This window comes from Poromitra crassiceps, assembly GCF_964638095.1.
Source record: "Poromitra crassiceps genome assembly, chromosome: 7".
Taxonomy (NCBI): Eukaryota; Metazoa; Chordata; class Actinopteri; order Beryciformes; family Melamphaidae; genus Poromitra; species Poromitra crassiceps.
Window position 1 is genome coordinate 43121975 of NC_139628.1, and position 22051 is coordinate 43144025.

General features: G+C 48.5%; 1 protein-coding gene and 1 pseudogene across 2 annotated transcripts in view; both read left to right on the forward strand.

Annotated features, from left to right (window-relative positions):
* fgf11a (fibroblast growth factor 11a) overlaps window positions 1–22051 on the forward strand; it is a gene marked incomplete at both ends in the record, with an annotated part of 137683 nt that overhangs the window by 103786 nt on the left and 11846 nt on the right. The window lies entirely within an intron of this gene.
* Window positions 300–1949, forward strand: LOC310780234 (inositol-3-phosphate synthase 1-A pseudogene; annotated as a pseudogene). Its single transcript has one exon. The product of its transcript is annotated as an inositol-3-phosphate synthase 1-A pseudogene (transcript).

Consider the following 22051-nt stretch of genomic DNA (forward strand, 5'->3'; position numbering starts at 1 on the left):
TCTTCACATCACTGATGATGTCACAATGTCTATGACCTCACTTGTGACGCCATCAGTGATGTCATGTCACAATGTTGTTACCCGAGCCATTGTGACATCACTGATGATATGACCTCATCAGTGCTTTGTGACATCACTGATGATGCATCTGTGGCCCTCCACAATCATAACATATACGATGGTCATTGCGGCAGATTGACAAAGTATATTTGTGGGTGAATCTTGTCAGGCGAACACAGAATCTTTATAGAAATTTACATTAAGGACGTTTTACACACCTGAGGGAAAAGACTGCAGCTATGTCAGCGAACATCCACATTAACAGTCCCAATGTGAGATACACAGACAAACACATTGAGGCTCAGTATTCCTACCAAACCACATCAGTGCACAGAGAAGGGAGCAACATCACGGTGTCCCCCTCCACCAGCGAGATGACATTTCGCACGGAGCGGCGCGTGCCCCGGCTGGGTGTGATGCTGGTGGGCTGGGGGGGCAACAACGGGACCACCGTCACAGCGGCGGTGCTCGCCAACAAGCTGGGCCTCACCTGGAGGACCAAGACTGGAGAGAAGAAAGCAAACTATTTCGGCTCCCTGCTGCAGGCGTCTACGGTTTGTCTCGGGTCAGGGCCGGAGGGCGAGGTCAACGTGCCCTTCCGTGACCTCCTACCCATGGTGCACCCTAATGATATCGTCTTTGACGGCTGGGACATCTCCTCAATGGACCTTGGCTGTGCAATGGAGCGGGCCCAGGTCTTTGACTGGTCGTTACAAGAGCAGCTCCGACCTCACATGAGCTGCCTGAAACCCAGACCCTCCATATCTATCCCAGGATTCATTGCTGCTAACCAAGAGAGTCGAGCAGACAACGTCCTTACAGGGACCATGGCAGAGCAGGTGGAGCAGGTCAGAGCAGACATAAGAGACTTCCACCAGTCGAGTGGCGTAGACAAAGTCATCGTCTTGTGGACCGCCAATACCGAGCGTTTCTGTGATGTCACAGCCGGGGTCAACGACACCGCCCAGAACCTGCTAGCTGCCGTCCAGTCTGGTGCGGAGGTTTCTCCCTCCACTCTGTTTGCGGTGGCCAGCATACAGGAGGGTTGTGCCTACATCAACGGCTCCCCACAGAACACCTTCGTCCCCGGAGCTATAGAGCTGGCTGTGCAGAGAGGGGTGTTCATCGGAGGAGATGACTTCAAGTCTGGTCAGACCAAGGTCAAGTCGGTACTGGTGGACTTTCTGGTCAGCGCTGGAATCAAGCCTACCTCCATCGTCAGTTACAATCACCTCGGCAACAACGACGGGAAGAACCTTTCGGCTCCAGAGCAGTTCCGCTCAAAGGAGATCTCCAAAAGCAACGTGGTGGATGACATGGTCCAGTCCAACCCCATACTGTACCGGCCCGGAGAGAAACCTGACCACTGTGTCGTGATTAAGTATGTCCCCTATGTGGGGGACAGCAAGCGTGCCATGGATGAATATATTTCTGAAATAATGATGGGAGGGACCAACACCATTGCACTGCACAACACCTGCGAGGACTCCCTGCTGGCCAGCCCCATCATTCTGGACCTGGTCATCCTGACGGAGCTGTGTCAGCGCGTGACCGTGCGTCCGCAGGACGAGGAGGACTACCAGTCCTTCCACAGCGTCTTAGCTCTCCTCTCCTTCCTCTGTAAGGCCCCCCTGGTCCCGCCAGGAGCCCCGCTCGTCAACGCCTTTTTCCGCCAGAGAGCCTGCATAGAGAACGTGATGAGAGCCTGCCTGGGACTTCCCCCTCAGAATCACATGCACCTGGAGCACAAGCTGCAGCGAGGCTTCCTGCCCCCACACAGCGCCCACATCAAGGGGGACGTGCCTGCCTGGAAGCACACACCTCATGGAAGAACAAATCGAATCAAGGGTGCACATGCCAATGAGGGAATGGGTGATGATCTGAAATAACCGATTTAAACATGCATCTCTCATCTCTCTCAGACCCGACGGCATGGGGGGGGGGGGGGGGGGGGGGCATTGGGGGTCCACTGGCCCGTCCTGAACGAGAGCGGTCGGGTAGCTGACAACATACGTATGAGCTATGTATGTTTTTGTCTTGTGCTCAGACTGAATTCACAGTCACTTACGGTAATCTGGTGCATGATGGGCGAGGTGTGTGTGTTTTGATAGCGGAAGTCAGTCCGGCTGGTTGGGGAGAGGAGAGAGGAGAGAGGGGAGTACTTATTTTCTGTTGAACGTAGTTGTACGCTTTGTTTCTACATAACCGGCATGTTTCAAGTATGCATACTGCATGCATTGTTTGATGCTACGGACCAGGGGTGTTTCTATGGGCGGGCCCGCGTAGGCACAGGCCCGCCGCCCACTTCTTGCCCTCGCCCAGCCATTCAACTTGCTGTTTTTTTTTTTTTTTGCTGTTGTCGTTGTTAATAAATCACCTAAAATGACAATGTGTGCTTTGCAGTCTTTGTCTACTCTCTTTATTTGTGTGATTCAACATTACATTTCATTTCCTGTGTGATGTTTGCATCGGAAATCTACCACAATGCAGCACTGCCCAAATGCGCAAAATTTGTTGTTTTCTAGAGGCAAACTTGCTGCTGCCTTGCTAGCTAATTAAATGGTTTTGTAGCTTAAAAACATAGGGCACATCATCTCCAGAGTCTTTAATGCATGACAACTTCATGATATATATTTTGCACGCAAAATTCCTAGATGTTATGGATTGTCTGTGCCCCACCAATTTTATCCAGGCCCACCTATAATTGAATTTCTGCCTACGCCACTGCTACGGACTGCACAAAATAAAGATTCAAAACTCAGCGAGGAGTCAACGTATTTGACTGGAGACAATGAGGAGACACTGCCTGGTTTCCATAAAAAAATAAAAATAAAGTGGATTTCTGTCACCGGAACAGCGATCATAAAGGCAGTATAGATTATTATGGATTATACCGGACATGTATTGGAAATATTTGGCGAGTCTTTGCTTGTTGCACAACACTGTATTGTCTGATAGAAGTGCTGACCAGCTGGTTACTGACTTAACGTTAGCAGGCTGGTTACTGACTTAACGTTAGCAGGCTGGTTACTGACTTAACGTTAGCAGGCTGGTTACTGACTTAACGTTAGCAGCTGCCAAGTGCTAACGTTACAGGTGCCGAGTCTCAGCCAGAAAGACTGCTATTCGCCTCCCGTGTGAAACGCTGGCAGTTTTGTTAGGTTCAGTGTGCAATTGTGCTTGTAGCCTGTGTATTTACTCATGGGTGACGGGGTCAGGGCGCGGTTCTTATATTAACTGGTCTGGGTGGGGTTGGGTTTGCAAAACGACGTGTGCAGCACACGCGCAAGTTCCAGGCAACTTGACACTGTCAGCTCTCCGCGACGCAGCCACCAAAAATACATAGTGCAGAAACCTTCGTGGGTGGTGTGGGAATGTCTGAGCTGCCATTCTCCCTGCTAGAAGTCACTGTACCATCAAAATCATTAAGGTTATATTAAGGTAAAAAAATACATAGTGGGGCTTTAATATCTACAGACAACAGATACGTTGATGAGAGATAAGCGATATTAACATGAATAGACAAACAAATATACAGATTGACTATAATTTCCATTACATCATCAGCATAGAAAGAACAACACACATGCACATAGCCGCACGGCCACAAAGTCCTCCTGCTGCTCATACAGTACTTGTGAGGATGTTCTATTGACTCGCACATTTCCTAACCTCTCTGCTTAATCCTAATCCCTAATGCTGCAGTATAGGCAACTTCACACTTTGGCAGGCCCAAATGGCAGCGAGAGATAAACGTTTGGAGTTTTTGAGAGTTTCAAGGACTTCATTACCCGGGAAATCATGCAACATGACATCAGCACACTGCACATTCGTCAGACCTATTAATGTCTTCTTCGGGGTGGAGCCGGTCTTTTTGCAGCTGGTTCAATGGTAGTGCTGAGTCCACGTTTCTCTGGGTGGAACGCCAGCCCAGTTGCATGCCCGATGCGTGCTATGTTGACATTTTGTCAGGACCCTTGGCGTCCCTATACCGAGGCCAAGGGTACCCGATCTTGTCAGAAATCGACGTGACGGGCACGTAACGACAGCGCCCTGTTGTGTCTGAAACCGACGTTGCAACGTTTAACGTAACGAGTGTCATGTTGAAGTAGGTAGCTGGTGCCTGAGGGTGAAGGGGTGGAATTGGCTGACCTGTAGGGTCACCATCTTGCAAGCCAGAGAGCGCCAGACCAAGTTGCTTTGTTGCCTAACTTGTGTTTAATGTGTTTAGATTAAGGTTCACTCGCTGCTGACCATACCCGACACCTGAATTGAATACGGCCAAAAGAGGTCAGTCAACAGCATTTTCATTAATTGTGATGGAATGTTCTTCTCTGTTGCTACTTGCTACATAAAAAGGCTGGTCCAGTTTCTCCATTTTCACCGCAGGCTAGCCTAAACTTAGCAGGCTAGCCTAAACTTAGCAGGCTAGCCTAAACTTAGCCCGTATGCTCATGTTAACGTACGTAACCCTAAACCCGAAAACTTTTTCCCGAATGAGACCCAGAAAATGGTCCTTGCAACTTGTGACTTTTTCAGGGCTTGGAACCCCAGCAGATAGTAAAAACACAGTGCGCTCACGCACACACACATGGGCGCGCGCACGCACGCACGAACGCACACACACACACACACACACACACACACACACACACACACACACACACACACACACACACACACACACACACACACACACACACACACACACAACTGTAGAGGTTATACTTACCCCGGCATTCTCCTGACAAAAGAAAGGTGACCCATTTTCACTAAGGGAAAGAACCATAGGGAGAGAGAGAGGGAGAGAGAGAGAGGAGAGAGGAGAGGGAGAGAGAGGGAGAGAGAGAGAGGAGAGAGGAGAGGGAGAGAGAGAGAGAGAGGGTGAGAGAGAGGAGGGAGAGAGAGAGAGGAGAGAGAGAGAGAGAGGAGAGGGAGAGAGAGGAGAGAGAGAGGAGGGAGAGAGAGGGAGAGAGAGAGGAGAGGGAGAGAGAGAGAGAGAGAGAGAGGAGAGCGAGAGGGTGAGAGAGAGGGAGAGAGAGAGGAGAGAGAGAGAGAGAGAGAGGGGAGAGAGAGAGTGAGAGAGAGGGAGGGAGGGAGAGGAGAGGGAGAGAGAGGAGAGAGAGAGGGAGAGAGAGGAGAGAGAGAGAGAGGATAGGGAGAGAGAGAGAGAGAGAGGAGAGAGAGAGAGGAGAGAGGGAGAGAGAGAGGAGAGAGAGAGAGAGAGAGAGAGAGAGGAGGGGTGAAGTAGAAAAACGTTTGAGAGAAAATCCCTCTGAGATGAGAAGGGAGGGCTGATGGAGGAGAAAGCCGAGAGGGGACTCTTTCCATTCTTTTCTCCCTTCCTCTCACCTGAGAGTACCTGCTGTGCTATTGTTCTCCGTCAATGTGAGGACAGGCGAGAGAGAGAGAGAAGAGAGAGAGAGAGAGAAGAGAGAGAGAGATAGAGAGATAGAACAATGGAATGAGGAAAGGGTAGACCAGAAATAGCGGAGGAAGGCATGTTTTTGTGCGCGGTGCCTTCGGGGGCGGGAGAGGCCGCGCGGAGCCGCGACACCCCGTTATGCAACCGCTAACATGTGTCGGGTACTGCGTCATCCCCTGAAGGACGAGTGGATTTTTTAAGCGAGCAGTGAAAAGAAATAAGCTCCGTGTGAAAATGACAACATCACAGCGATCAAGATTCCGGGCCGCGCGTTCGAGAGTCTCCGCGATCGATGGCGTCGAGCCGTAAACCCGCCAACGCTTTTCATCGACTTGGGAAAACATTACAAAGCATTACGAGCGTAACGTGAACATGAGCAATGGAAGCCGGCGGCAAGAGCCATCACTGAATCAATAGACTGACAGGGTTATGGAGGGATGGACTCCATGTAATGGGGTAATAGTGATCTGATTGAGGACATTGTTTGGACTTAATGGTGGCCTGCACACACTGCTGACCCCTTTAGAATGGGCCAACTTGTTGGATTGCTGGGAAAAGCCGTTGAAAGGCAGAAAAGGCATTTTAAACCCATTGAAATAAGGGGGTAGCTCCGATCGTGAAAAATGAATGTCTTAAACTTGCATTATTTCTAATGGCCTGCAGGGGCGACTCCATCAGCAGCAAATAAAGTCTGATTGCATGGCAGTCAATGGGAAAATGTCCCTAGTTCTCACATGATTTATGACCTCAGTAATCTTTCCTAGTCTTCTTACAGCATGATATTCATTTAGTAAATGACGGTTCAATTTAGAGTAAAATAGACGATAACTATGCTTTGGGGTGTGATTCACAGGTTGCCTGTCCAGTGATCATGCAGTAGTTACCAGTGTTTTGGAGTAGTTCACATGTAGTTCAATACTAGTTTAACTAATTAGTTGGGTGGTATTTTAACTATTCAAATCTCAGTAGCTTTTTTTACAAACTACATATTCATAATATGCTCATATTCTTTTTTTTTTGGGGGGGGGGGGGGCATGTTGTGATTTAATGACAATCACCTTCTATTGGATTAAAATCACCTGTGGTTTGCGACCATGGTGTCGGTGATCGAATATGAATTTCCCTCTAAATTTAGCGTTCTCCTTATTCCACGCCAACAACTGCTCCCTATCCTCTCCTTAAAACACATCCTCGTGCTGCCTAAGTGAGGATTGGCCTGCCCCAGTCCCTAAATCAAACACACCTCCAGTTTACTCAGTGTCAGTTCAGGTGTACCTCCATGTAACAATATGAGATTCCAGACTCAGATTTGTTCCTTTTTTATTTTATTTATCAGAACAGCACACGGACGAAACAAAAACAAACGAACAGGCTCAGACACAGGAAAAGAAAGGGAAGTAAAAGCATACGTACATTATCGACATTCAATATTACAACGTGGTGCAACCAGCCGCACAATAAGGTACTAATATGTGCTTGTAAGAGATGTTGCGCGTGGGATCCCACGCAAGGGGCCCCCGAGAAACCAGCAACCACCAAAGTAAGCTGGTCCTCGGGAACCTGAGTCTCTCCATCCATATGACAGAGATCATGTCCGTCAACCACAGTTGAAAAGAGGGTGGAGAGGGGGACTTCCATTCCATCGGAATGAGTTTTTTGGCAACAGTTTTGCAGACTCAGATTGTGATCATTTCCTGTGATGTAGCCCAGTTTGGATGTAGTTGAACTACTTTCCATTGTGATGTAGCTAGTAGTTTAGTACATTGAATAAATAAAACACTGCATGGGCTCCAGTGAAAATATTTATTGCATTTATTGCACCAAATCTTTTCACTGGAGCCCATGCAGTGTGCGCCAGCTCTTTTGTTTTATTTATTTATTCAATGTTCCAGCCTCTCTCCAGCTCTGCACCTGCCGGATTCGACCTGGATGTGCGTGTTTTTAACTTTTCGCTAGTAGTTTAGTAAACTACAGTTTTAAAGTAACCCCAAAACTGCTAGTTAACGATGTTTGTGTTGTTCTCTCTCTGTCTCGCTGTCAGTAAACGATAATAACAGTGTTTTTAAGTTAGTCCCAGTGGTTTAGCTTGCCCCTGTCCTTTCCATTCTTCCCGTTGATGTCTGGAGTCTGGACAGACTCGGCATAGTTGCAGATATCGGCGCTTATTTCCCTTCCTTTAGAAGAAACCATTTTCTACCATTCATTCTCGTTCAGTGGGAAAAACAGACTTGCAAATTGCCCGAGCTAGATAATCCATCACAGTAAATAACAGTAAATATCAAGCTTTAATTTGGTTTCGTCAAAGTTTTCCGTTTTATTGCTGGAGAGTCGAGTGTTTTCATATCTGTTCTGAATTATATCCTGCTCTTTCTGTCAATCACCAATTCAGCCACAGGAAGAAATGCAAGTCTCCGCCTGGAAATACATCACCTTATAAACTTTACTGTCACATCCATCCATGTCTTCGTATTTAGACCATCTTTGTTCACCGGGACAGTAGTTCATTTCAAGCTCGGTTTGACACTATGAAGTTTGTATTTTAACAACGGCATAAAGCAAGCCTACAGTAAATGTTAGAAAATGTAATTATAGCGGTATACAGCGTGCATTGACAAAACGATTGGCGGAAATGTAATAGTTGTAAACAGAAGTAAATGGGCTGTAACTCTAATTGAGAAAAGTGTGAATCGCTTCCTCACAATGATAGCAATCAAAATAAAGATGGCAACAGTTTTTCATGTTTTCATCAAGGCTCTGACCCTTCCATTTGGACTAGGTGTTTTTTGGGAAGAGAGAGAGAACAGGCCAGAGAGGTAGAAAAAGAGAAAAGTTCTGTGTGAATTCAAGCAACAACAAAAATGATTAGAAGAAATCCTTACAACCAAAACTAGTTTAGCTTAAGAAAAAGAGCGAGAGAGAGAGAGAGAGAGAGAGAGAGAGAGAGAGAGAGAGAGAGAGAGAAGGAAAGAAGGAAAGAAAGAAAGGTGGAGCGTGGTTTCCTTGTACCTGTTCCTATAAGAAAGGCTCACCACAGACGAGCTGCTGCAATGTTCCAGTGGCTACTCAACATTAATCTTTCCTAGGCCTTTCTGACAGACACAGGCAAACACAACACACACACGCACGTGCACACCCACACACACAGGTACGCATGCACACACCCAAGCGTGCAGACACACAAGCAGATAATCACAACACTTATTTAAAGTATTTGAAATGAAGTAGCTCCTCCCCACTGTGTGTTTGCGAATAATGGCCGAGAGTGGAAAGTATTTCTCCCAGCTTGGCCCCCCTCATTTGTCTTCATTCCTTTAGAGTATCTGTTGCGTTCTTCTCATTATACACTCTTTGGCTGTAATATTCCACCGTTTGTTGTTCTGTTCATATCTGCATCCTCCTCTCTGCTGCTGCGACCACCCACTTCCTCCACAGGGATCAAGGCATTAAAGTTTCATCCAATCACCTCATTTAATTGAATGAAGACACCTCGTCGTCGATATGGCTTCAAATGATCAATATACTTAAGGATTATTTTCCAAGCCAATTAAACAGCCTGAAACACAGATGCTTCTCTTACAGTATACAAAAAGTGTATTCAAACCATGCAATATTTAGATACACATTTTGTTTAATTTCTGTCTCTTTTGACCACCCCCCCCACCACACACACACACACACACACACACACACACACACACACACACACACACACACACACACACACACACACACACACACACACACACACACACACACACACACACACACACACACACACACAACTCCCCTCTTGTGTCTACCTTTAACAAGATGACACACAGACACATTTAGCACAAAAGTGGAGGAGCACCCCTGACCCAACCCCCCCCCCCCCCATCCGTGAATGTGTTCTCCTCACTTGAGGAGTAGACAGCCAAAACATCCCACTTTAGCCCTGAGATATTTAAGTATCACTCAAGTAACACTTTGGCTGTGCACTTAGGAGAGATGGAGAGAGAGAGAGAGAGAGAGAGAGGGAGAGAGAGAGAGAGAGAGAGAGAGAGAGAGAGAGAGAGAGAGAGAGAGAGAGAGAGATGTATGGTTAAATTTATGTCCATAGTGTACTGCTCATACCTTTTTCTTGAGTTTAATCTCTCTTGAGCTGTATTCCTACAAGATATGCGATTTTGGTCAATTTCATTTGTGAGGGAGAGAATGGAGAAGACACTGTCATAAAAATAAGATAATAATAAGATATTCACCATTTGAGAGCAAAAGGTCACACCTATTACGATCAAAAGGTGTACGATCAAAAGGTTAATAATTGACAAAGTGCAGTATTATTTTCAAACAGTAGGAAGTAGGTGAATTAAGTCCTTGGCTGGCAAAATGAGACTTTTCTTTCAATATTTTTATTGAGTTTTAAAAATGTTTTATTTGGGCAACTGAAAATTGATTACATCAACTCTTAGAAACAAGAAGACAGACAGAAGAAAAAATTCTGCCAAAAAAATTGAGACCTTTTGGATACTCGAATTTTGCATTGTGACCGTCACCATCTTGGTTTTCTTGGAGCCAGAAGTGACCATATTTGGACAAAAAGAGCTGCAGCGCCGCCTGCTATTGTCAGTCCGTGATCAGCGAGCTGGACGGGCAACCTGTCAACCTTGTCTATTTTACTCTAAATGGGATCATAATGTACAAAATGAACATCATGCTGTATTGAAGAAGACTTGAAACTAGCGATTGAGACATCAACTCATTAGAAAAGTGTTTACTGAGGTCATGAATCAAGTAAGAAGCAGGGTCATTTCCCCATTGACTTCTATACAATCGCACTCTTTGCAGGCATAGACTGTAAAGCGTGAGGCGCGAGTTATACAAAAATTTACCCCACCATACAGTTGTCATGAATGGGCAAATTAGCCACAGTAAATAGAGACCAACACTTTTTTTTTTTTTTACCCGGCTGTAAATATGTTTATTTCCGCTGTAAAGTTGGCAATTTTATCATGGGGGGTCTATGGGGATTTACTCACCTTTGCAGCCAGCCTCAAGTGGCCATTTGAAGAACTGCAGCTTTCGGTAATTCCGCGTTGGCTTAACTTTTTCAGAACCAGAGGATGGGGCTTGGTCTGTATGCAAGCAAGGCCATGGCCCCTCACACACCTTGGTGCGTGTGTCTGCGGGGCTGATCGACTGTTGTTGAGAGGAAGAAAGAAGGAGGGAGAATGGGAAAACGAGAGGAGAGGAGTGATAGAGAGTGGTGGGGGGGGGGGGGGGGGGTGGGGGGAGAGAGAGAGAGACAAGGATGGTCTGACAGGCCCAGACACATCGCCAACATAACGGCCCTGCTGGGAGCAGCGGCGCCCCCACGCTCATCTTTCTTTCCTCCCTCTCTTCTCACTTGTACAGCTCTGACCCGCCCGTCAGTCCGCCCGCCTCGCCTGGCTCCCCGGCCGGCCGTTTGCGTCTGTCTGTCAGTCTCTCTGGTGGTTTGTCTCCCCCCCCCTCCCTCCCTGGCTCTCCCCCGTCTCCCCCTGACCCCGTCAACCTCTTTTATTCTGAAACATCCCCCCGCCTTCATGTGTCCCTTATCTGCTGTCCTTGTCCTCCCTCTCTCCTCTGCCTCTCCCTCGTTTCTCCTCTCTTTCCCCTCTGCGTCCTCCACTATCACTCCACTTCTCCCTCCTCCACCTCCCCTACACCCTATGTTTCTCCCCTCTGCGTCTCCACTATCACTCCACTTCTCCCTCCTCCACCTCCCCTACACCCTATGTTTCTCCCTCTGCGTCCTCCACTATCACTCCTCTTCCTCCACCTCCCCTACACCCTATGTTTCTCCCCTCTGCGTCCTCCACTATCACTCCTCTTCCTCCACCTCCCCTACACCCTATGTTTCTCCTCTCTCCACTCTGTGTGCTCCACTATCACTCCACTTATCCCTCCTCCACCTCCCCTACACCCTGTGTTTCTCCCCTCTGCGTCCTCCACTATCACTCCACTTCTCCTCCTCCACCTCCCCTACACCCTATAGGCTCTTTCATACACAGATCGCGCAAAATTGTAGTTCGGGAAGACGGTAAAGCTTGGCAGCCTCGCCGTTTCTCCCCTCTGCGTCCTCCACTATCACTCCACTTCTCCCTCCTCCACCTCCCCTACACCCTATGTTTCTCCCCTCTGCGTCCTCCACTATCACTCCACTTCCTCCACCTCCCCTACACCCTGTGTTTCTCCTCTCTCCCCTCTGCATCCTCCACTATCACTCCACGTCTCCCTCCTCCACCTCCCCTACACCCTATGTTTCTCCCCTCTGCGTCCTCCACTATCACTCCACTTCTCCCTCCTCCACCTCCCCTACACCCTATGTTTCTCCCCTCTGCGTCCTCCACTATCACTCCACTTCTCCCTCCTCCACCTCCCCTCCACCCTGTGTTTCTCCCCTCTGCGTCCTCCACTATCACTCCACTTCTCCCTCCTCCACCTCCCCTACACCCTATGTTTCTCCCCTCTGCGTCCTCCACTATCACTCCACGTCTCCCTCCTCCACCTCCCCTACACCCTATGTTTCTCCCCTCTGCGTCCTCCACTATCACTCCACTTCTCCCTCCTCCACCTCCCCTACACCCTGTGTTTCTCCTCTCTCCCCTCTGCATACTCCACTATCACTCCACTCCTCCCTTCTCCGCCCCCCTACACCCCGCAGTGTAGATATGAGGCTACATCCACACCGCAGGCCTTCATCCTCTATTCCAAATTGCTGCTGATGTCGGATCTCTTTGATGACTGTATTGTAGCATGTAACCCATATCTGATACCAATATGGACCGACAGCGATGTTGAAAAGACACACAGAAAGAGAAGAGCGGTTAGTTCCTGAAGGGTCCAGGTGTAGCCTGAAGAGGTGTGTTTTTAGTCTCCGCCCAAAGACATCACATGATTCACATGGTGTTTTGTACCTACATGTATACTTCTCCCACTTGCTTTGAACACATTTCAGTTACAGTTCTGGCTGAATTAATTAATTAACGGATCTCCCGAAATAGCGATCAAGTCGGCTACAGTATGTGGCTTTTTTTCCGCTGTCGTGTCTCATTGTCCTCCATGCCAACGCGGGCTCAGCCAGGCTGTCAACATTTCCACAATCATCTCATATCCATGTGGTCCAGAAACACAATCATCTCATATCCGTGTGGTCCAGAAACACAATCATCTCATATCCGTGTGGTCCAGAAACACAATCATCTCATATCCATGTGGTCCAGAAACACAATCATCTCATATCCGTGTGGTCCAGAAACACAACTCCTCATCTCTGCTGTCACCAGATTGTAAAGTGGCCAATAATAATTGATGCCTGACTCTCTGATGATAACACAAATAAAAACATTTGTATTTCTTTTTTTATACCACCCCCTTCACCTGGCCATCTCTACAGCACCCTCACCCCCCCCCCCCCCCCCCCCCCCATGTATAGTTTTTGAGATATTAACGTTTGTTTGGCACAACTCATACTATTAACTGCCGCGGGGTTCCGCATTTCTGGGTGGCAAGTGACGTCACGCTGATTCGTCCTATAGTGAAGAGCAAATATCAACCAGGAATTGTCAGGAACATTTATTTGAAAGCCATAGCTGGAGAGAAAACACACACGCACACGCACATGCACACACACACACATGCGCGCACGCGTGGGGTCGCATTCAGGACCAATCTTCCTTCCAAGCTGATCGTTTGGTGACATCTAACCATTTTTTATTGACCAAATAATAACGTCTTGTCAGTCATCAGACATCAGTCATCGCTCCACTCTGTCCCTGGGAGTGGCCATATACAAGTGGGTTTTGGACATGTGACAAATGATACTAAGTGTTGGCAGTGAAGTGACACCCCTCGCTCCCCCCACTCCCCCCCTCTCCTGCCCCGGGATCCCACAGGAGCTGCTCAGCAGAGGTTAATGGCGGGGAGGTGGTGGGGGGGAGGGGACTCCTTGTCACGGCTCCACTGTCTGAAGCACTGGGACCAGCTTACCTGTGGGCACCTCCTGAAAATTGCTTTCTGATAAAAATAGTGCTCAGCGGCGGACCTGGCCCACTTTATTTTTTTCTTCTTACTTTATTAGCCGTGCGCTCCGGAAAAGCCTCCCGGGTAGAGAGACATGGAGAGGGAGGGAGAGAGAGAGAGAGAGAGAGGGAGAGGGAGGGAGAGTGGTGGTGATGGTGGTGGTGGTGGTGGTGGGGGGTGCGGGTTATGTGATGGAGTCAAAGGCACGCACACGCACGCACACACATGCACGAACACACACACACACACACACACACACACACACACGCATGCATGCACGCATGCACACACATGCACGAACACACACACATACGCACGCACGCACGCTCCCCTGTGAAATTGAGTCACCCTCCACACCGCCGTGCACAAACACACATGTTCAGCCAGGTGTAAACAATCTGACAGAGGCAGGCAGACATAATTGGGCCGGACTGATACCCGGGACCAGAGCCACAGACGGGGGGAAAGTTGGGCAAAGTAAAAGTTGAGTCTGCCAGGTGACATTGTGGGTCTGCTGCACTTAGAGGAGAAAGCACCATAATAGAGCCCCACTAGCGGCCCAATATACTGGGAACTATTGTTGCTGGTGGCGAGGCAGAAATAAAGTCCATTTTTCTCCCATTTCAGAGGAGAAACAAAGGCGAGCCCAACACTTTGCTGAACTATGGCGAGCAACGCCTGATGAAAAGCTGTATTTTAAATGTGCCAGTGTGTATAAGCTAAATGTGCATTACATTTGAGCATTGAACATCTTACATTTTATTCAGCTGACACTCTTGTCTTCTGCAGTAACTGTAGAATAAGCTTCACTTCCTAGATCAGCAACATTGTCTTTTAATTGCTCACTTCTGATCTTCCCCAACGCTGATCTCTCTACTACTTTTGGGGAGTATCTACTGTACTTGAGTATTTCGATAGGTGACTTTAACTTTGACAAAAGTAATTTTCTGGTTAAGACATCTGTAATTTTACTCAAATGTGGTTTTCAGGTACTTCGTGCACCACTGTTGATTTCCAGCCTGATCTCTTCACTTCCTCCGTCGACTCCTTCGCTCCCTCCTCTCCAGTGCTACCTCACTTCCTTGTTTACCCCCCCCCCCTGCATGTTCCCTGCACTGTTTATGTCCTGCTCCTCCTACGCTCCCCGCTGGGACTCTTGTGTTGAGATGCAGGGAGGCACTAGGGCCCCCACGAGATATAGATAGGGATCGCCTCCACGATCACGTGACCAGCCTGGGAGAGGATGATGAAACAGAGGAGAAGCGAGCAAAGAGGGCAGACGGAGGGATGAGGGAGGATATGGGACACCGAGGAAGAGGAGGAGATAGATACGAGGAAGGAGCCCACCTCCTCTCTGCCTAAACACTGTACGCTGCAGCTCGACGACAGGCAGAGCCGAAACACAACAGCGCTGCTGCATCTTGATAACAGTTAGGGCTCGTCTGTCCCGCCGAGCGGGGAGGGGGTAGAGCCCCGTCCCGCATGCCGATCAGCACTAACAATCCATAAACACACGCGCACACGCACACGCACACATACACGCACACACACACACACGCAAGTACGCGAGTATGCATTTGCAAACACAGCCCAGTTTGACATGCATAATTCATGGGAGAACACACAGTCAAAGCACACATGCTTTTAAGTGTAAGAGAAAGCCGGCCGGTGGAGTTGTGCTTTGTAAACTGCATGCTGTGTCATCTTGCCGCGATGTCTTACAAAACCACTTAATTGGGATGGATGGTATTTGGTGATACAGAGAGTTGCCACATCCATCATCGCACTGCGTACTACAACACTGTCCCCTTCTCTTTAGAGACTGGAGGAGAGAGAGAGTGTGTGTGTGTGTGTGTGTGTGTGTGTGTGTGTGTGTGTGTGTGTGTGTGTGTGTGTGTGTGTGTGTGTGTGTGTGTGTGTGTGCGTGCGTGCGTGCGTGTGTGTGTGTGCGTGCGTCTGCATCTGCATAGAAAACCCGCGCGCTCACGTGTGTGTTTGTGTGCGTGTGTGTTTGTGTGTGTTTGTGTGTGTGTGCATCTGAATAGAAAACGGGGGATTGTCTCCTCAAGGTATTTAGTTCACACAGTGTATCTGCAGTGCTATTGTTATAATAGGTCACAGGAGCCATGCAGGGATGTAGGTACAGTTAAAGGTATACACACGGTTGATGGTATATTTGCCTGTTGGTTACCTGTTACAGTAAGGGCTAATGTACAGTACACCGCCTCCGGGAACAGATGCGGTACGGCTCCGGTACGGCTGCGAACAGACCCACACTCATGTAATCTGTCAGACGGATGTGGGATCCGACAAAAATAGAACAGGCGCGTCATTTTTCCGTACCGCACGTATCGCTCATCTATTAACATGGGCGAGAGTCGATCCGTCAGTTTTGCCGGATCCGCAACGCAGCCGTAACGTATCTGGTGTACATTGCCTGCAAGTCTGTGGTGGTCAACGTGGGGTTCGAGGACCCCCAGGGGTCCTTGAGGGGGTTCTCGGGGGTCCCAGCAAACGGATGAATTGTTCAGCTTCAGCATTATTGACAAGAAGTTAATACAATTACAGAATGTAGAAGAATGAATGAATGAATTGATCAGAGTCTGCAAGATGACTGAAAATCTACTGGGCTGATTTTCATGAAATTTCATGGAAGGGTGCAGCATGTGCCAAGGAAGAACCCGTTCAAGTTTGGAGTGGATCCGATCCACTCCAAACGCACAAAATGAACGCAGAGTACGGACAGAAGGCTCTTCATTTTGTGCGTTTTCTGTCCGTCATCTGAAAGCTTACGGATACGCATGATGAAACGCAGCAAAACCACACACACACTCATACATTTGACTCTACTGCCCACTGGTGGATGTATTGCTTAACATGATACCAACGTGAAAGATGCATGGAAGTATGTGGGCAGTGACGATCACACCGTTTGAAACGCACGCATTTATTTACGTATATGAAAATGGAGTTTAAATGAGCCATTAGTCGACCATTCCCCCCACATACAGTACACAACATAACGCACGCACGCACGCACGCTCCAACACACACACACACACACACACACACACACACACACACACACACACACACACACACACACACACACACACACCCGCCTACCTGACAGCTGGCAATTAGTCAATACACTCAACAAAACCTTCAACAAACTCTTCTTATGACCTAAGAGGGCCATGCTGTGCACACACATACACACACACACACACACACACACACACACACACACACACACACACACACACACACGCACACACGCACACACACACACACACACACACACACACACACACACACACACACACACACACACACACTCCCACATCCCCTCCGCTCCACCCCTCTCCCCTGACCTTCTGTACCCCCCTATCGAATCAGAAAGCGCTTGTCTCTTTTTCACCGAGTCAGCACTCACCTCTTTTTCCTCTGCTCTCCTTCATCTCTCTCTCTTTCTTTCTCTCTTTGCCACCCCCCCCCCCCCCTTCCAGACACACACACACACACACACACACACACACACACACACACACACACACACACACACACACACACACACACACACACACACACTTCAGCCACCAGCCACTTGGTCCACCCCCCACCACCCCCCACCTTCCGCCTCTCCCTCCCTCCTGACATGGCAGAATAGGCTTGGCCTGGAGGTAGGAGAGAGACCGTGTATGGGAGATAGAGAGAAATGTGAAGGATGGACTGAGAGAGAGAGAGAGAGAGGAGAGAGAGCGAGTGAGGAAAAGGTAGAGAGAGGTGTGAGGCAGGTTACCTCTCTGGTTCCCTTTGGAAAATCCCCAAATGCACAGTGAGGGTCTGGCAGCCAAGGTGAGAAGCAGAGGACATACCCCCCTCCCTCCCTGCTCCCACCCCCCCCCCCCCCCCCCCCCGTGCACCAGCCTGCACCCTCTCCAGCTGTTCTCATTACAGCATGTGTGCTTTTGTGTGTCTTATGCATATGTTTATGCCCGTGTTTCTCCGTGTGTGTGTGCGTGCGTGCGCGCGTGTGCGTGCGTGCGTGTGTGTGTGTGTGTGTGTGTGTGTGTGTTTGTTTTCCGGTTGCTGGGTGAGTGGCAGCCCTCGTTTATTAGGGAGGTCCAGCTCTCCCCGGGGCGTCCCTGTAAATGCCAGAATGTTGGCATGGATTAGGACCCCGTGCGCTCCGTCTGACCTTTGACCTCTGAAAACGTGGCTGTGCCTCGGCCAGCAGCTCCGGCCCAGTCGCCAGAATAAAACGTCGGCGTTATGTTTCTGCAAACGATTGATATGATGAATGTCAACGTTTGTGAAGCAGAAATATGTGGCCTATCAACATTTCTGGATATCCGTGTTTCAACGTCATAGAGTCTGCTATTGAAATAGTGCGGTGGTTGGAGTGGATGGAGGGCAGAAACAGGGCGTCTGGGTAGTGTCGAGGTAAAAGCACTTGCCTACCACCAGGGGGCATCTGGGTAGTGTCGAGGTAAAAACACTTATCTACCACCAGGGGGCGTCTGGGTAGTGTCAAGGTAAAAGCACTCTCCTACCACCGCGGAGACCCGGGTTCAATTCCCGGCAGGAGTACTTCCGGCTTGGTCAGACATTCCTACAGACACAATTGGCCGTGTCTGCGGGTGGGAAGCCGTGGGGTATGAGTCCTGGCCACTGCACTATAGTGCCCTCTCTGGTCGGTCGGGACGCCTGTTCGGGGGGAGGTGAACTGGGGGGAATAGTGTGATCCTCCCATGCGCCACGTCCTGCCGGTGAAACCCCTCGCTGTCAGGTGAAAAGAAACTGCTGGCGACCTGCACATGTATCGGAGGAAGCATGTGCTAGTCTACAACTCTCCCCAGATTGACAGAGGGGGTGGAGCAACGACCAGGACAGTCGACGGAATTGGAATTGGGAGAAAAATTTGATGGGGAAAAAAAGGTTTTACTTGGTCAAACCAAAAGATTCAGCTATTCAGAATTAGGAGAGACCACAGAACCTTTCACTCGGACCAAAAAATATATATAAACGGGGTAAAAAAAAACATTCTTTTTTGTCCGCTTTTTGCTTCGTGGTCGGTCCGACTGAAATGTTTTCTGCTGATTCTGAATATGAATATATGGAGGGAAAAAAGAGAGCATCAAAACAACTGTGATCCACGCATGACTTAATTAATACCTTGTTGAATAGTAAAGATACAAATCTGCTTCCTAAGATTATTTTGTAAGCTCCTATAACGCTTCCTCAGCCGTTTGTCCTTAATTGATGGTTTTTGTTCAGATAATAATCGGCCTCGTCCGTAAACAAGCGCCTGCACGACGGGCCTCGCTCTGCATTACCACACTATCTTGTCCTTTAGACGTAGCTGATGATATGGCCTAGTGTTGCATCAGCGAAATATTTCATACAGCACTTTCTTTACGACGGCAAAGAGATTGCTCTTCACAACTGAACCCCTCTGTCAAAACCAGAACTGTGCTGTACCAGCCACTTTCCCCCATTGCTCATAGCTTATAGCTTTATTCAACCCAGTATTCAACATTGAGTAACTGCCTTATGGCATTGGCTGATGCCGGTAATGATTTTTCTTACAGTTTCCGGGCTGCTGTTCTAAACACATCGCTACCACAGAGAGAAATACTTCAGATCTTTCGTTTTTCCAGCCCAAAACCCTATAGTCTCATAGCACAGCTACACTCACTTCACACTGTCACCCCCCCCTCCCCCCTTTAAGTGCATCAGATCCACTCACAAAACATATTCTCGGGACCATAAAAGCTGATTTGCTCCGCCGGCCGTGTCGCAAACTCTTAACAACTTTCTGTCCCCACCAGTATGGAAAAGGCCATTCAAGCGAGTTGCTTTTTGGATGATTGAAAACCTGCTCTCAGTTCACGATCAATCCAATAAGGTTTTTTAAAAAGCGGAACTATCTATTTTCACAGGTTATTTTTTATGGCATTTCTCTCTTTTATTGGATAGTGAAGAAGTGCAGACTGAAAAGAGAGGAGAGAAAGGGATATGATGTCGGCTGAGACTTGAACTTGTGAGGTGGACTTTTGACATTGGACCTTTAAAACGGTGTTATCCCTATTGTACCAAATTTTACGATTGAGGGGCAGACCGTAGGATGTGCTTCTCTTGTGTGTGTGAGAAGAAGAAAGATATGGATCAGCACTAAATATGATGTATCGTCGACTTGAGTAGGGCCTTCAAAACCGGTCAGACTCACCTCGCCACTCCAGAAGTGCCGTCGGTCCAGCGAGAGCACGACTGGAAGACTGCCATCGATCCACAGATCAGCATGTGGAACTTGCTGATGTCTCGACTGAAAGGCGGAGAACTGAGAACGCTATTCGTTCTCCACTGTAAAGACACACACCTGAAGCGTGCGCGCACACACACACACACACACACACACACACACACACACACACACACACACACACACACACACACACACACACACACACACACACATGTTGCCTTATCGACGGGGTGAAATACGTTCGTCCTCTGGGACCGGGTCGATTAAGCATCCGTGCACTTCAAAAAAAGAGGAGGGGTTTAAGCTGTGGCCACACCTCGTGAGAAGCCGCTCGAGGTCGTTGCCGCTCGGTGGCGGTGACGCGTCGCGTGTCCAATCAAAGACTAATCCTGCTTTTGTTCTCTTCTCCCCCCCCCCCCCACCCCCCTAATGCCTATTGACTCTACACAGAGGTCTTACATGGAATCAATTCCCCAGCTCACTGCATGGGAGACTCACTGGTTGACGTCAGGGGGAGACGGAGCTGAATGATGTCTTTAAGGTGTCAGCGGAGGGAAATGACACAGGAGAGTCTGTATGTGTGTGCCTGTGCTTGTATAGCTATCTTAGTGAGGACGTATTTGGGTTTCACCTGGGAAGTGTGAGGACATTTTAGGAAAGTGAGGACATTGTGGTCAGTGCTCCTCACTTTCTCACACACCTTCAAAGAGCTGTTTGAAGGTTCAGGCTTGCGGTTTTAAGGGTTAAGTTCAAATTGGGTTTATAGGTTAGGCTTAGGCATTTAGTTGTGATGGTTAAGTTTAGGGTTAGGGGGGCTAGGGAATGCATTATGTCAATGACAATGAATGCCCTCACTAAGATAGCTGTACTGGCTTGTGTGTGTGTGTGTGTGTGTGTGTGTGTGTGTGTGTGTGTGTGTGTGTGTGTGTGTGTGTGTGTGCGTGTGTGTGTGTGTGTGTGTGTGTGCGTGTGTGCGTGTGTGCGCGCGCGCGTGTGCGTGTGTGTGTGATGAAAAGGGAACAGCCCCACCGTACTTTCACCCTGCCTGGTTCACTCTGTCTACTTCTTCATCCCTCATGTCTCTCTCTCTCCATCCCTACTTTCTCTCTCTCTTTTCATTTCATCCCCCCCCTCTCTCTCCATCTCTCTCTCTCTCCTCCATCTCTCTCTCTCTCTCTCTCTCTCTCTCTCCATCTCTCTCTCTCTCCTCCATCTCTCTCTCTCTCTCTCTCTCTCTCCATCTCTCTCCATCTCTCTCTCCTCCATCTCTCTCTCTCTCTCCATCTCTCTCTCTCTCCTCCATATCTCTCTCTCTCTCTCTCTCTCCATCTCTCTCCATCTCTCTCTCTCTCCATCTCTCTCTCTCTCCTCCATCTCTCTCTCTCTCCTCCATCTCTCTCTCTCTCCTCCATCTGTGGGAGTGAGCGATGAGGGAGGGAACGAGTCCATCCGTCACAACTGATGTTTGGTGTGTGTGTGTGTGTGTGTGTGTGTGTGTGTGTGTGTGTGTGTGTGTGTGTGTGTGTGTGTGTGTGTGTGTGTGTGTGTGTGTGTGTGTGTGCATGTCACCTGGTGCCGCATGGCCTCCCACTGATGTAAGAGGGATCCGTCATGTCTCTCTGTCACAACAGCAGACATGCATGAGTGGATCTACACACAAACACACACACACACACCGAACTCTTGTCCCCTCTAAAAATCTCCTAGTATACCACAGCAACATGGGTTGAGAGGATTTGAGTCATTTGTCAGAGAGTTTGGGTCTGGACGATCTGAATTGTCTTCATATCTCTTCTTGTGCTTTTATTTTACTTTGACTTTACTTTTCTCTTATTTCTTATTTCAGTTTTGGGCCTGTCTTGATGTCTTGATGTTGATACACTAGTCACTACTAAAAAATATGGACAGGGACTGCCGTTTTGAAGCCTAGTGTGGCTGTCGCCATCTTGGGGTTCTTGCGCGAGATGGCACGAGACCGGGGGTTTCCCAGAGCCGCAGCTGCGTCTGTAATTACATTATCTAGCCTATGAACATATTTTAAGCTTCATCTTTCATCAGACACTTTATTGCACCTTATTGCAATTTTGTGATTTTGTCTTTTAGATATTTCCTTTTAACTTTGAATATTGATATGACCGCGCTATGCTGCATACTTACACTAAGACATTCCTCAGATATAATCTTGCATATTGTTGCAATAAAAGTGATTCTGATTCTGATTAGCCAACTGTGGGATTGGGATCAAGCAAAGGACC